Here is a 15,303-nt window from a genome sequence, read left to right as displayed (position 1 = left end):
AAGGATGGAAAAGATATTCCACGCAAGCTATAACCAAAAGAAAGCAGGAGTAGCTATACAATTGTCAGACAAAATAGACTTTAAATGCAAAGATATCACGAGATGAGGAAGGACACTACATATTAATAAAAGGGACAATTCATCAAGAAGAAATAACAATCATAAATGTTTATGCACCCAACCAAAGGAACTCCAAAGTACATGAGGCAAACACTGGCAAAATGGAAGGGAGTAATACACATTTCTACAATACTACTGGGAGACTTTAATACACCCCTCTCTTCTATATAGAGAACCAGTCAGACAATCAATAAGGAAATAGAGAATCTAAACAATGTGATAAATGTACTAGACTAACAGACATATATAGATCATTACACCCCCAAAACACCAGGAAATACACTCTTCTCTAGTGTTTATGAAATGTACTTCAGGATAGATCATATGCTGTGGCACAAAATGGGTTTAATAAATTTAAAAGGATTGAATTACTCAAAGTGCATTCTCTGAACACAATGGAATCTAGCTGGAAATCAATATCCATCAATGAACCAGAACTTTCACAAATATATGGAGATTAAATAACACACTTTTAAACAATCAGTGGGTCAAAGAAGAAATTGCAAGAGAATTAGGTAAATATCTAGAGATTAATGAAAATGAGAATAGAACATATCAAAACCTGTGGGATGTAGCAAAGGCAGTCCTGAGAGGGAAATTTATTGCCCTAAATGCCTATATTTAAAAAGAAGAGCAAAAATTGAGTACTTTACTACTCACCTGGAGAAACCAGAGAAAAATCAGCAAACTAACCCTAAGCAAATGTAAGAAAAATAACAAAGATTAAAGCAGAAATAAATGAATTGGAGAAAAAAAAAAAAAAGAAAAAAGAATCAATAAAACCAAAAGTTGTTTTTTTGAGAAAAATCAGTAAAATCGATGGACCGTTAGCTAGGCTGAAAAGAAAAAAGGAGAGAGGATGCAAATAAATAAAATCAGAAATGAGAGAGGGGTCATTACCACAGACCCTGAAGAAATAAAAAAAAAAAATCATAACAGGGTACTATGAACAATTGTAGGCCAACAAACTGGACAAGTTAGATGAAATGGACACTTTCCTAAAAACACATGAACAACGTATACTGACTTGAGAAGAAAGTGAAGACCTCAACAAACCAACCACAAATAAAGAGATTCAATCAGTCATCAAAAACTTTCCTACAAAGAAAAGTCCAGGGTCAGAAGGTGTCAGGGGAATTTTAACAAACATTTCAAAAAACAAGTAACACAACTCCTGCTTAAACCCTTCCAAAAAAATGGAATTAAAAGGAACAATACCTAACTCATTTTATGATGTTAAAATAGCTCTAATACCAAAACCTGATAAAGTTACTACAAGAAAGGAAAACTATTGGTCAATCTTCCTAATGAATATAGATGCAAAAATTCTCAACAAAATACTTGCTAATAGAATCCAATGGCAAATTAAAAGAATTATACATCATGACCCAGTGGGGTTTATTTCAGGCATGTAAGGGTGGTTCAACACAAGAAAATCAATCAATGTAATGCAACACATTAACAAGTCAAAAGGAGAAAAATCATATGATCATCTCGACTGATAGTGAAAAAGCATTTGATAAAATTCAGCATCCTTTTCTGATAAAAACACTTCAAAAGGTAAGAATCGAAGGAAACTTTCTCAATATGTTAAAGTATTCAAAGGTGAGAGACTGAAAACCTTCCCCCTAAGATTGTGAGTGAGACAAGGATGATCACTGTCACCACTATTATTCAACATTGTGCTAGAAGTTCTAGCTAGAGCAATTAGGCAAGAAAAAAAATAAAAAGCATGTAAATTGAAAAGGAACAAGTAAAACTTGCATTATTTGCAGATGACATGATCCTACACTTGTAAAATCCTGAGGAACTGAAGACAAAGCTACTTGAGCTAATAAACAAGTTAAGCAAAGTGGCAGTATACAAGATTAATGTACAAAAATCAGTAATGTTTCCATACACTAGTAATGACCCAACTGAGGAGGCAATAAAAAAAAATTCCATTCAAAATAGTAACTAAAAGAATCAAGTACTTAGGAATAAACTTAACCAAGGACATAAAGGACCTGTACACAGAAAACTACAAAATACTGCTAAAAGAAATCAAAGAAGGCCTAAATAGGTGGAAAGACATTCCATGTTCATGGACAGGAAGCCTAAATGTTAAGATGTCAATTCTACCCAAAATGATCTCCATATTCAATGCAAAACCAATCAAAATTCTAACATCCTATCCTTCAAACTTGGAAAAGCTAATTAGCAAATTTATTTGGCAGGGAAGGGGCCCTGAATAGCCAAAACCATCCTTAAAAAGACAATGACGTGGAAGGACTTACACTTCTTTACTTTAAAGGATATTATAAAGCCACGTGATCAAAACAGCATGGTACTGGCACAAAGACAGACATATTGATCAGTAGAATTGAATCAAGAGTTCGGAAATATACCCCCACATCTATGGTCAGTTGATTTTTTTTTTTTTTTTTTTTAAATACAACCTTACTCTGATTCTAAACGAAAAGGAATGGGTATGACAGTAACAAACAAGACTTCACCACTGAATATTTTGATGTGACTGTAGCAGTCTTATATTTGAAACTCAAAAAGGAAACAACTGTGTTCCAAAACAGCTAAATATGCAGGTGCAAAAAATGAAGGTTTTTTTTTAACTGCCACACTCACTCCAAAGCCCATCCATCTCTTTCAGCATCCCAAAGATTAAGCACATGTTCTACTTAGCTATATAATAAAGTGGCAAACATGCTGCACCACTGACATCACAGGACAGTTGCCTATAAAACTAGACTTCTGACACTGGGCTCCAGCTTCACTTTCTCACCAGTCGTCATCCTCATCTGGCAGAGCAGTTATCTGGGCAACCTCTAAGTCATGTCCATACTGTGCTGCCAAAGCTGGGTCCACGACAACCTCTGGTGGGGCAAGAGCAGGCATGGCCACAAACTCCAAGTTAGGGTCTCCAATCGGTTTTCTAGCAGCCAAAGGAAGGGCTTTTCAAAGTTGTAGTTACTTTTGGCAGAAATGTCATAGTACTGAAGATTCTTCTTTTGGTGGAAGACGATGGATTCTGCCTTAACTTTCCTGTCCTTAGTATCCACTTTGTTGCCACACAACACGATGGGGATGTTTTCACACACTCGTACCAGACCTCTATGCCAGTTAGGCACATTCTTGTAAGAAACTCTTGATGTTACATCAAACATTATAACGGCACACTGGGCTTGGATGTAATAGCCTTTACTCAGGCCACCAAATTTCTCCTGACCAGCCGCATCCCACTTTAATAGGCCCTCTGTTGCTATGGAATACAAGGGGATGGACCTCCATGCCCAAGTGGTTATATACTTCCTCTCAAATTCATCAATCAAACGATGTTTCACAAATATAGTTTTTCCAATACCACCATCGCTAACCAATACAAGTTTAAACTGAACTTGGGGTTCTCCTTGGGCGGCCATTGTGATGGTTCTTCCAGAAGTGTCTCCATCCCCCGTCTGACTGATGGTCAATTGATTTTTGACAAGTTCCCCAAATCCACTGAATTGGGACAAAATAGTCTCTTCAATAAATAGGGCTGGGAGAACTGGATATCCATATCCAAAGAAATGAAAGAGGACCCTTACCTCACACCCTATAAAAAATTAATTAAACGTGTATTAAAGACCTAAATATAAGAGTCAGTACCATGAAACTCCTAGAAGAAAATATAGGGACACATTTTCAAGACCCAGTAATAGGAGGTAGCTTCTTAGCCCTTATACCCAAAGCACAAGCAACAAAAGAAAAAAATAGATAAATGGGAACTCCTCAAAATTGAACACTTCTGTGCTTCAAAAGACTTTGTCAAAAAGGTGAAGAAGACAGCCAACTCAAACGGAGAAAATATTTTGAAACCATATATCTGATAAAGGTTTGATATCCAGTATATATAAAGACATCCTACAACTCAACAAGAAAAGGATAACCAACCAAAGTATAAATGGCAAAAGATATGAACAAATATTTTTCTGAAGAGGAAATACTAATGGCTAAAAAGCACATGAAGAGATGTTCATCTTCATTAGCTGTTAGGGAAATGGAAATCAAAACCACAATGTGATATCATCTCACTTCTGTAAGAATGACCACTATGAAACAATCAGGAAACCACAAACATTAGAGAGGATGTGGAGAAAATGGAACACTTATTCACTGCTGGTGGGAAAGTAAAATGATATTGCCACTAGGAAAGAGAATTTGGTGATTCCTCAGAAAACTAAACATTGAGTTGCCTTATGACCTGGCAATTCTGCTACTCAGTATAAACCCAGAAGATCTGAAAGCAGTGACATGAACCAAGTTTCCAAGGTTGAACTTAAATGTTTAGAAGTGGACAGAGGTGATGGTAGTTTATTGTTGGGATTTTAAGTAATAGACATTTGCACAGATGTTTCCACATCGATGTTCCTGAGGTTGATCTTAAATGTTTGGGAATGGATAGAGGTGATTGTAGTTCATCGTTGGGACTGTAAATAATAGTTCCTGTACCAGTTTGTATATATTATGACCCCAAGAAAAAGCCATGTTCTTTGATGCAATGTTGTGAGGGCAGATGTATTACTGTTGATTAAGTTGGAGCCTTTGGATTAGGTTGTTTCCATGGAGATGTGACCCACCCAACTGTAGGTGATAACTCTGATTAGATAATTTCCATGGAGGCACAACCCTGCCCATTCAGCATGGGCCTTGGTTAGTTTACTAGAGTCCTGTATAAGAAGTTCAGACAGAAGGAGCTTGCTGCTGCAGATTACAGAGACATTTTGGAGACAGCCTTTGAAAGCACACTTTTGCTCTGGAGAAGGTGAGGGAGGACAAATGCCCCAAGAGCAAAATTTTAAAGAATGAACAGGAACTGAGAGAAGAGCTGGAACACAACCCAGGATCAGTAGATGCCAGCCATGTGCATTCCCAGACAACAGAGGTTTTACAGATGCCAATGGCCTTTCTCCAGTAAAGGTACCCTATTGGTGATGCCTTACCTTGGACACTTAATGGCCTTAAGACTGTAACTTTGTAACCAAATAAATCCCCTTTATAAAAGCCAATCCATTTCCAGTATTTTGTGAAATGGCAGCATTAGCAAACTGGAACAGTGCCTACTGAAGGTGAATATGATTGAAAGAGGTTGTCTAAAGTCATGCGTCTCACCAATTAAATAAAAGTAAGTTCTTGCATGAGCTTCAAATGTATAACTTTTGTACAAAGAGTTAATAATAGAGTGATAAATGGGAAAAATTATGTATTGTATGCTATGGACTATATTGAACAGCAATACCTTACTAGTACCACACCAGTACTAGAGGTAAATAAGTAACTGGAGGGGATAAGGGACAGAGGGTGTTTTGGGTTTTCTCTTATGTGTGGTTGTGTATATCTGTTATTTTTCTGTAATGTGAAGCTAAGCCTACTTATAAACACACCTAAGAGTCATCACCAGAGAACCTCTTTCGTTGCTCAGATGTGGCCCCTCTTTCTAAGCCAAACTCCACAAAATAAATTCACTATCCTCCCCCCTACATGGGACATGACTTTCAGAGATGTAAGTCACCCTGGTAATGTAGGACATGACTCCCAGGGATGAGCCTGGTCGTGGCATCGTGGGATTGATGATGTCTTGTTGACCAAAAGGGAGAAATAGGTTTCAGAGGCTAAGAGTTTCAAATAGAGTCAACAGGTCATTCTGGAGGTTACTCTTATGCAAGCTTCAGCCAGATATCAAAAATTGCCATGGTATTTGAAGCCCCATCCAACAGTATTCCTGAAAACCCTAAAGAAAGCCTAGGGCTCTATATACAGCTTTTTAAAAGTTTTACTTAAGTTTATTTTCCAGAAACTTAAAACCTCCAGATTGTTCCTATGCCAGATAAGCCTTGAAACTTAGAGGTACCAGTTCTACTCAGAACATCAACCAGTTGCATTCTCTTACCCCATTATGTTGACACCCCTTTTCAACATGAAGAAGTTAGAATGGTAATTCCCAAATATCTCTGAAGACTTAGAAACTGATCAAATGAGAGGGAGGAGTTGTAACAGAGAAGCTAGGATTTAACAAATGATTATGACTACTGAATCATTATATAGATAATTCTTTTTAGTTTCTAGTGTCTTAGAACAGCCAGAAGGAAATACCTGAAATTGTGGCATTGTAACCCATACTAAACTTTGAAATTTGCACTAAAACTACCTTTTAAACTGTATTTTTAAATATATCACTTTTCTGTATAAATGTTATATTTCACAATAAAAACTTTTTAAAAAGTGAAAAAAATGTGGTACATTCATACAATAGAATATTATTCAAAAGCAAGAAGGAATGAAGTCCTGAAGCACAAAACGTGGATGAAACCTGAGTATATTAAGTCAAATAAGTCAGATATAAAAGGACAAATACTGTATGATCTCATTAATATGAACTAATTATAATATGTAAACCCATAGACATAAAATCTAGAATATGGTTACCAGGATATAGAATGAGGTTAAAGAATGGAGAGCAGTTGCTGAAAATGTGCAGAATGTTTAGGTTAAAAGAATACCTACGTAAACAGAAGGGTATTTCATGTTCATGAAGTAGAACATTAAATATTGTTAAGATTTAAATTCTACATACAGCAATTTACAAAAGACCATAACAATCAAAATTCCAAAATCCTTATTTTGCAGAAATGGAAAACTTAATCAAATTTTTACAGAAGGGTAACAGTTCCCAAATAACCAAAAACCATCTAGAAAAAGAACGAAGTTGGATGACTTACACTTCCTGATTTTAAAACTTATTGCAAAGCTACAGTAATTTAAGTAGCATGATACTGGCACAAGGACAGATGTATATACCAATGGAACTGAATAGAGAGTTCAGAAATAAACCTCATGTCCATGACCAATTGGTTTCTGACAAGGGTGCCAAGTTCATTCAACGGGAAATGAATGGCCTATTCACAAACGGTGCTCAAAAATCCAGATGTCCATGTACAAAAGAATGAAGTGGATACCTACCTCACACAATATTCAAAAAATAACTCAAAATGGATGAAAGGCCTAAATAGAAGTACAAAACTATAAAACTCCTAGAAGAAAACATAGGGAAGCATCTTCAGAACTATGTGTTAGGTTAACGGTTTCTTAGACTTTGCACCAATAGCACAAGCAACAAATGAAAAAATATATAAATGGGACATAATCAAAATTTCTGTCTGTGCATCAGAGGACTTCATCATGACTATGAAAGTAAAACAAAAACACCTTCAGAATGGAGAAAATATGTTGAAACCACATATAAGGATTTAATATGAAAAACATGTAAAGAAATCCTATAACTCAAGAACAAAAAGACAACCCAATTAAAAATGGGTAAAAAACTTTATTAGACAACTTTTCAAATAAGACAAACACGACCAAAAGCACCATACGACCAAAAAGCACACGAAAAAAATGTTCAACATTACTGGCCATGAAGGAAATGCAAATCAAAACCATAATGAAATACCATTTCAAATAATAAATGTTGGAGAGGATGTAGAGAAAAAGGAACACTTGTTTATCATTAATGGAAATGTAAAATGGTGCAACTTCTGCAGAAAACAGATTGGAGCTCTTTGGGAACTTAAGGGTAGAATTACCATATAACCCAGAAATCCCATTTTTAGATATACACCCCAGAGAATTGGAAGAAGATATTTGCATACCAATGTTCACGACAGTATTATTCACAATAGCCAAAAGGTAGAAGCAACCTAAGAGTCCATGAACCAATGAATGGATAAACAAAATGGGATATATGCAAACAATGGAATATTATTCAGCCATAAAAAGAATGAAGTTCTGATTCAAGAGACAATGTGGATCAACCTTGAAGATACCATTTTGAGTGAAACAAGCCAGACACAAAAGAATAGATACTGCATGATCTCACAGATATGAAATAATAAGAAGCAAATTCATCAAGTCAGAAACTAGAATACAGTTTACCAGGGCCAAGGTAGGAATAGGGAATGGAGAATCAATGCTTCATTGTTACAGAGTGTCTGTTTGGAGTGACAGAAAACAGTTGATAATGAATGGTTGTAATGGTAGCACAAAAATGTGAATGCAATTAACTTTATTAAACTGCTATCTTTGAATGTGGTTAAAATGGGAAGTTTTAGGCTGCATATTTTTTACTAGAATACATTTTTTAAAAACATAGGACAACATAAACAGTGAATCCTAATGTAACCTCTTGACTACAGTTAATAGCATTATGATAATAATGATTCATCGATTAGAACAAAGGTACAAGACTAATGTAAAACTGCATGTGAGAAGGAGGAAGATGGCAGATTAGGAGAGAAAGGGCAAAAAAACATCTCCGTGAAAAATGCTGAATAAAAGACAGAAAGTGCTCCAGAACACCAGTTCCAGTGATGCACCAGCTGGACAAGGTCTGCTAAATCCACAGGGACCATGCACTTGGTGAAACCAGGAGTCTGCATTCTGAAATGAGTGAGTGAGCCTGCTGGAGAAATAGCAGACATGCCGTGGTCAGGAGAACCGGGGGTTGGCATTTGGAGATGGATTAGTTTAAAAACCTGAAAGTGGCCGCAGATCTGGCAGCAAGAGCTGCACAGTGAAATGTGGCGGGAACTGCTTCCCTACAACCCATGCACACGCCTCAATATCTGGCATGGATGATAGCCCTTCACACACCCACAGCTAACTGTCCTGGAGCTAGGAAGGCGGAGGTCCACGAAAAGGGGGACACTACCACGCCCCACAGAGCCATCCTCCCAGTGGGCTGGGAACACACCTGCCCGGTGCCGCAGCCCAGAGCTACACTGTACAGCCCAGAGCAGCGGGAAGTGTTTCCCGCAACATGCGCACATGCCATCAATATCTGGCATGAACGATAGCCTTTCACATACCTGCAGCTAATTGTCCCAGAGCTAGGAAGGTGGAGGGGCATGAAAAGGGGGAAATTACCATGCCCCACACACCCATCTTTCATCTTTTCAGCAGGCTAGGAAAGCCCCTACATGGCCCCACTGCCCAGAACTTTCCCTTGGAGGACGGCACTCACCTGTGATGTAGCACAGCCTTCCCTCAGCAGAGGCACTAGGAGGGCAAGGCTTGGAAGAGGGACCCACTCGGAAGTCCCAGGGACGATACACCAACACCAGGGATTGTGGGTCCGCAGCACAGACAAACTGTGGCGAGACTGAACTGAAGGCTTAGACTCCTGCAACAGCTTTAAGTCTCCAGGAACAACTGGGAGTTTTGATTATCAAAGCTGCCCCCCCTCCCTAACCACTTAGACATATACTCCACATTCAGGGCGGGCAGCACCAACCCCACATGGAAACTTGGTGCACCAGTTGGATCCCCACAAGATTCAGACCCCCACTCACCACAAAGACAAAGTTGGGGAGATGTGGCTTGAGGGGAATAGGTGGCTCGTGGATGCCACCTGCTGCTTAGTCAGAGAAAGTGCACTCCACACCAAGCTGCAGGTCAGACAAATTAGAGATAATTGTTCTAATAAGCCTACATTTGCTAAAAGAACCCTATCAAGATAAGCAAATGCCAAGAGGCCAAAAACAACAGAAAATTTTAAAGCATATGAAAAAGCCAGAAGATATGGAAACCCAAACCCAAAACCCAAATCAAAAGATCAGAGGAGACACAATACTTGGAGAAATTAATCAAAGAACTAATGACAAACAAGATCATGGCACAGGATATAAAGGACATGAAGAAGAACTTAGAAGAGCATAAAGAAGAATTTCCAAGAGTAATTTAAAAAATAGATGATCTTATGGAAATAAAAGAAACTGTCGACCAAATTAAAAAGATTCTGGATACTCACAGTACTAGATTATAGGAAGCTGAGCAGTGAATCAGCGAACTCGAAGAGGACAGAACGTCAAATGAAAGAACAAAAGAAAGAATGGGGAAGAAAAAAGCAAAAAAACCGAAAAGGATCTCAGGGATATTATGGACCATAGAAAATGCCCAAATATAAGAGTCATTGGTGTTCCAGAAGGAGAAGAGACGGATAAAGGTCTAGGAAGAGTATTCAAAGAAATTGTTGGTGAAAACTTCCCAAACCTGTTCACCAACATAAATACACAAGTCATAAATGCCCAACAAACTCCAAACACAATAAATCCAAATAAACCCATTCCAAGACATACTCTGGTCAGATTGTCAAATGCTGAAGAGAAGAAGCAGGTTCTGAAAGAAGCAAGAGAAAAGCAATTCACCACTTACAAAGGAAACAGCATAGACTAAGCAGTGACTACTCAGAAGCCACCATGGAGGCGAGAACGCAATGGCATGACATATTTAAAATTCTGAGAGAGAAAAATTGCCAACCAAGAATTCTTTATCCAGCAAAACTGTCCTTCAAATTTGAGGGAGAGCTTAAATTTTTCACAGACAAACAAATGCTGAGAGATTTTGCTAACAAGAGACCTGCACTACTTGAGATACTAAAGGGAGCCCTACTGACAGAAAACAAAGGAGCGAGAGATACGGAGAAAGGTTCAGTACTAAAGAGATTCAGTATGGGTATGTTAAAGGACAATAAGAGAGACAAGAGAAAAATATATCTGACAAATATAAACCAAAGGACAGGATGGCTCATTCAAGAAATGCCTTCACAGTAATAACATTGAATGTAAATGGATTAAACTCCCCAATTAAAAGATACAGATTGGCAGAATGCATCAAAAAATATGACCCATCAATATGTTGCATATAAGAGACTCATCTTAGACACAGGGACACAAAGAAATTGAAAGTGAAAGAATGGAAAAAATATTTCATGCAAGCTACAGCCAAAAGAAAGCAGGAGTAGCAACATTAATTTCAGATAAAATAGACTTTAAATGCAAGGATGTTATGAGAGACAAAGAAGGCCACTACATAATAATAAAAGGGACAATTCAACAAGAAGAAATAATAATCATAAATGTTTATGCACCCAATCAAGGTGTCCCAAAATACATGACACAAACATTGGCAAAACTAAAGGAAGCAATAGATGGTTCTATAATAATTGTGGGAGACTTCAATTTATTGCTCTCTCCTATAGATAGATTAATCAGGCAGAAGACCAATAAGGAATTTGAAAACCTAAACAATCTGATAAATGAATTTGAATTAACAGACATACATATAACATTACATCCCAAATCACCATGATACCACATTCTTCTCTAGTGCTCACAGAACTTTCTCCAGGATAGATCATATGCTGGGACATAAAACGAGCCTCAGTAAATTAAAAAATATTGAAATTATTCAAAGCACATTCTCTGATCATAATGGAATACAATTAGAATTCAATAACCATCAGAGACTTAGAAAATTCAAAAATACCTGGAGGTTAAGCAACACTCCTGAACAATCAGTGGGTTGAAGAAGAAATAGCAAGAGAAACTGCTAAATATATAGACACAAATGAAAATGAGAACACAACATATCAAAACCTATGGGATGCAGGAAAAGCGGTAATGAGGGGGAAATTTATAGCTCTAAATGCATACATTAAAAAGGAAGAAAGGGCTAAAATCAAAGAACTAATGTAGCAACTGAAGAAGGTACAACATGAACAGCAAACTAATCCTAAACCAAGGAGAAGAAAAGAAATAACAAGGATTAAAGCAGAAATAAATGACATAGAGAACAAAAAAAAGAACACAATAGAATAAATAACACCAAAAGTTGATTCTTTGAGAAGATCAACAAGATTGACAAGCCTCTAGCTAGACTGACAAAGTCAAAAATTGAGAAGACCCAAATAAACAAAATAATGAATGAAAGAGGCTACATTACTGCACATCCCGAAGAAATTAAAAAAAAACTTATAAGCAGATACTATGAACTGTATGCCAACAAACTAGATAATGTAGAGGAAATGGACAATTTCCTGGAAACACATGAACAAGCTAGACTGACAAGAGAAGAAACAGAAGACCTCAACCAACCAATCACAAGCAAAGAGATCCAATCAGTCATCAAAAAGCTTCCCACAAATAAATGCCCAGGGCCAGATGGCTTCACAGGGGAATTCTACCAAACTTACCAATAGAACTGACACCAGTCTTACTTAAACTCCTTCAAAATATTGAAGAAAATGGAACACTACCTAACATATTTTATGAAGCTAAAACCACTCTACCAAAACCAGGCAAAGATGCTACAAGAAAGGAAAACTACAGGCCAATCTCCCTAAAGAATACAGATGCAAAAATTCTCAACAAAATACTTGCAAATCAAATCCAAAGACACGTTAAAAAAATCATACACCATGACCCAGTGGGGTTCATTCAAGGCATGCAAGGATGGTTCAACATATGAAAATCAATCAATGTAATACAACACATTAACAAATCAAAAGAGAAAAATCAAATGATCATCTCAATAGATGCTGAAAAAGCATTTGACAAAATCCAACATCCGTTTTTGATAAAAACACTTCAAAAGGTAGAAATTGAAGGAAACTTACTCAATACGATAAAGAGCATATAGGGAAAAATCCACAGCCAGCATAGTACTCAATGGCAAGAGACTGAAAGCCTTCCCTCTAAGATCAGGAACAAGATAAGAATGCCCCCTGTTACCACTGTTATTCAACATTGTGCTAGAAGTGCTAGCCAGGGCAAGAAATAAAAGGCATATAATTTGGAAAGGAAGAAGTAAAACTGTTATTATTTGCAGATGATTATGATCTTACATCTGGAAAACCCATGAAATCAATGACACAGCTACTAGAGCTAATACACAAATTTAGCAAAGTAGCAGGATACAAGATTAACGCACGTAAGTCAGTTATGTTTCTATACACTAGAAATAACCTACATGAAGAGATACTCAAGAAAAAGATACGATTTTCAATAGCAACTAAAAAAATCAAGTACCTAGGAATAAACTTAACCAAAGATGTACAAGACCTATACAAAGAAAACTATATAACTCTACTAAAAGAAATAGAAGGGGACCTAAAAAGATGGAAAAATATTCCACGTTCACAGACAGGAAGGCTGTCATTAAGATGTCAATTCTATCCAAACTTATCTATAGATTCAAGGCAATCCCTATCAAAATTCCAACAACCTACTTAGCATACTTGGAAAAGCTTATCAAATTTATTTGGAAAGGGAAGATGCCTCTAATTGCTAAAAACCACTCTAAATAAGAAAAATGAAGCAGGAGGACTTACACTCCCTGACTTTGAAGCTTATTATAAAGCCACAGTAGTCAAAATAGCACAAAGATAGACATATTGATCGACAGAATTGAATTGAGAATTTGGAGATAGACCCCCAGATCTATGGTCGACTGATCATATTTTAGTTGTAACTCTAAACTAACAGACCCCCAAAGCCAATGAACTGGGACATAACAGTCTTTTCAACAAATGGGGCTGGGAGAGTTGGATATCCATATCCAAAAGAATGAAAGAGGACACCTACCTTACACTCTACACAAAAATTAACTCAAAATGGGTTAAAGATCTCAACATAAGAGACAGTACCATAAAACTCCTAGAAGATAATGTAGGGAAATATCTTCAAGACCTTGTATTAGGCGGTTACTTCCTAGACCTTACACCCAAAGCACAAGCAACCAAAAAAAAAAAAAAAAAAAAAAATAGATAAATGGGAACTCCTGAAACTTAGAAGTTTCTGCACCTCAAAGGAATTTGTCAAAAAGGTGAAGAGGCAGCCAACTCAATGGGGAAAAAATTTTGGAAACCATGTATTTGACAGAAGACTGATATCTTGCATATATAAAGAAAGCCTACTACTCAATAGTATAAACAGCCTAATTATAAAATGGGCAAAAGATACGAAGACAGTTCTCTGAAGAGAGAACACAAATGGCCAAAAAACACATGAAAAAATGTTCAGCTTCACTAGTTATCAGGGAGATGCAAATTAAGACCACAATGAGATACCATCTCACACCAATTAGAATGGCTGCCATTAAACAAACAGGTAACTACCAATGCTGCAGAGGATGTGGAGAAATTGGAACTGTTATTCATTGTTGGTGGGACTGTATAATGGTTCAGCCACTCTGGAAGACAGTCTGGCAGTTCCTTAGAAAACTAGATAAAGAGTTAATCTTCGATCCAGCAATCGCACTTCTCGATATATACCCAGAAGATCTGAAAGCAGTGACATGAACAGATATCTGCACACCAATGTTCATAGTAGCAATATTCACAATTGCCAACAGATGGAAACAACCCAAATGTCCTTCAACAGATGAGTGGATAAAGAAAATGTGGTATATACACATGATAGAATACTATGCAGCAGTAAGAAGGAATGATGTTGTGAAACATATGACAACATGGATGAACTTTGAAGACATAATGCTGAGTGAAATAAGCCAGGCACAAAAAAGAGAAATATTATATGTTACCGTTAATGTGAACATTGAAAAATGTGAAATAAATGGTTTGTAATGTAGAATGTAGGGGAACTAGCAATAGAGAGCAATTAATGAAGGGGGAACGATAACTTAGTAAGAAGAGATAAGTTATTGTGGGTAAATTTAACATTCTGGGAATGCTCAGGAATGACTATGGTTTGTTAATTTCTGGTGGGTATAGTAGAAACAAGTTCACAGAAATGTAGTTATCTTAGGTTATCTGTTATTCTTATTCCTTTGTTGGGTTATAGTCTGTATATTTTCTTGGGGTAGAGTAGGAACATGTTGGAAGCAATGTAGTTATTTTAGGTTATTTGTTTTTTCTTATTCCTTTGTTTTGATTTGTTTGAAATGTTTTTTTACTGTATTTTTCTTTTAATTTTTTGATATAATCAAAAAAAAAGGAAAAGAAAAAATATGCAGGGACCTCCTGAGGAGCAGGGGGAAAATGCAGAGGTGTTGGGCTTCCTCACCTGGATTGTTGCTGATGTGCTCACAAACATTGAGGACTGGCGGTTAGATGTGCCGAACCCTCTTTCACGGGACTTGCCCTTAAGAAGGCTGTTACTGCAAAGGAGAGGCTAGGCCTGCTTATAATTGTGCCTAAGAGTTTTCCCCTGAAGGCCTCTTTGTTGCTCAGATGTGGCCCTCTCTCTCGCTAAGCCAAATTGGCAGGTGAAATCACGGCCCTCCCCTCTACATGGGATCTGACACCCAGGGGTGTAAATCTCCCCGACAACATGGAATATGACTCCCGGAGAAGAA

At 37.1% G+C, this 15,303-nt stretch overlaps 1 protein-coding gene and 1 pseudogene across 7 annotated transcripts in view; both read right to left on the bottom strand.

Moving 5' to 3' along the window:
• THSD7B (thrombospondin type 1 domain containing 7B) overlaps positions 1-15,303 on the bottom strand; it is a 952,777-nt gene that overhangs the window by 485,067 nt on the left and 452,407 nt on the right. The gene's annotated exons all lie outside the window — the stretch shown is intronic.
• Positions 2,896-3,536, bottom strand: LOC119544472 (annotated as a pseudogene).

This window comes from Choloepus didactylus, chromosome 9 (assembly GCF_015220235.1).
Source record: "Choloepus didactylus isolate mChoDid1 chromosome 9, mChoDid1.pri, whole genome shotgun sequence".
Classification (NCBI taxonomy): Eukaryota; Metazoa; Chordata; class Mammalia; order Pilosa; family Megalonychidae; genus Choloepus; species Choloepus didactylus.
The sequence above is the reverse complement of the archived record's forward strand: the minus strand, read 5'-3'. Positions and strand labels throughout refer to the sequence as shown.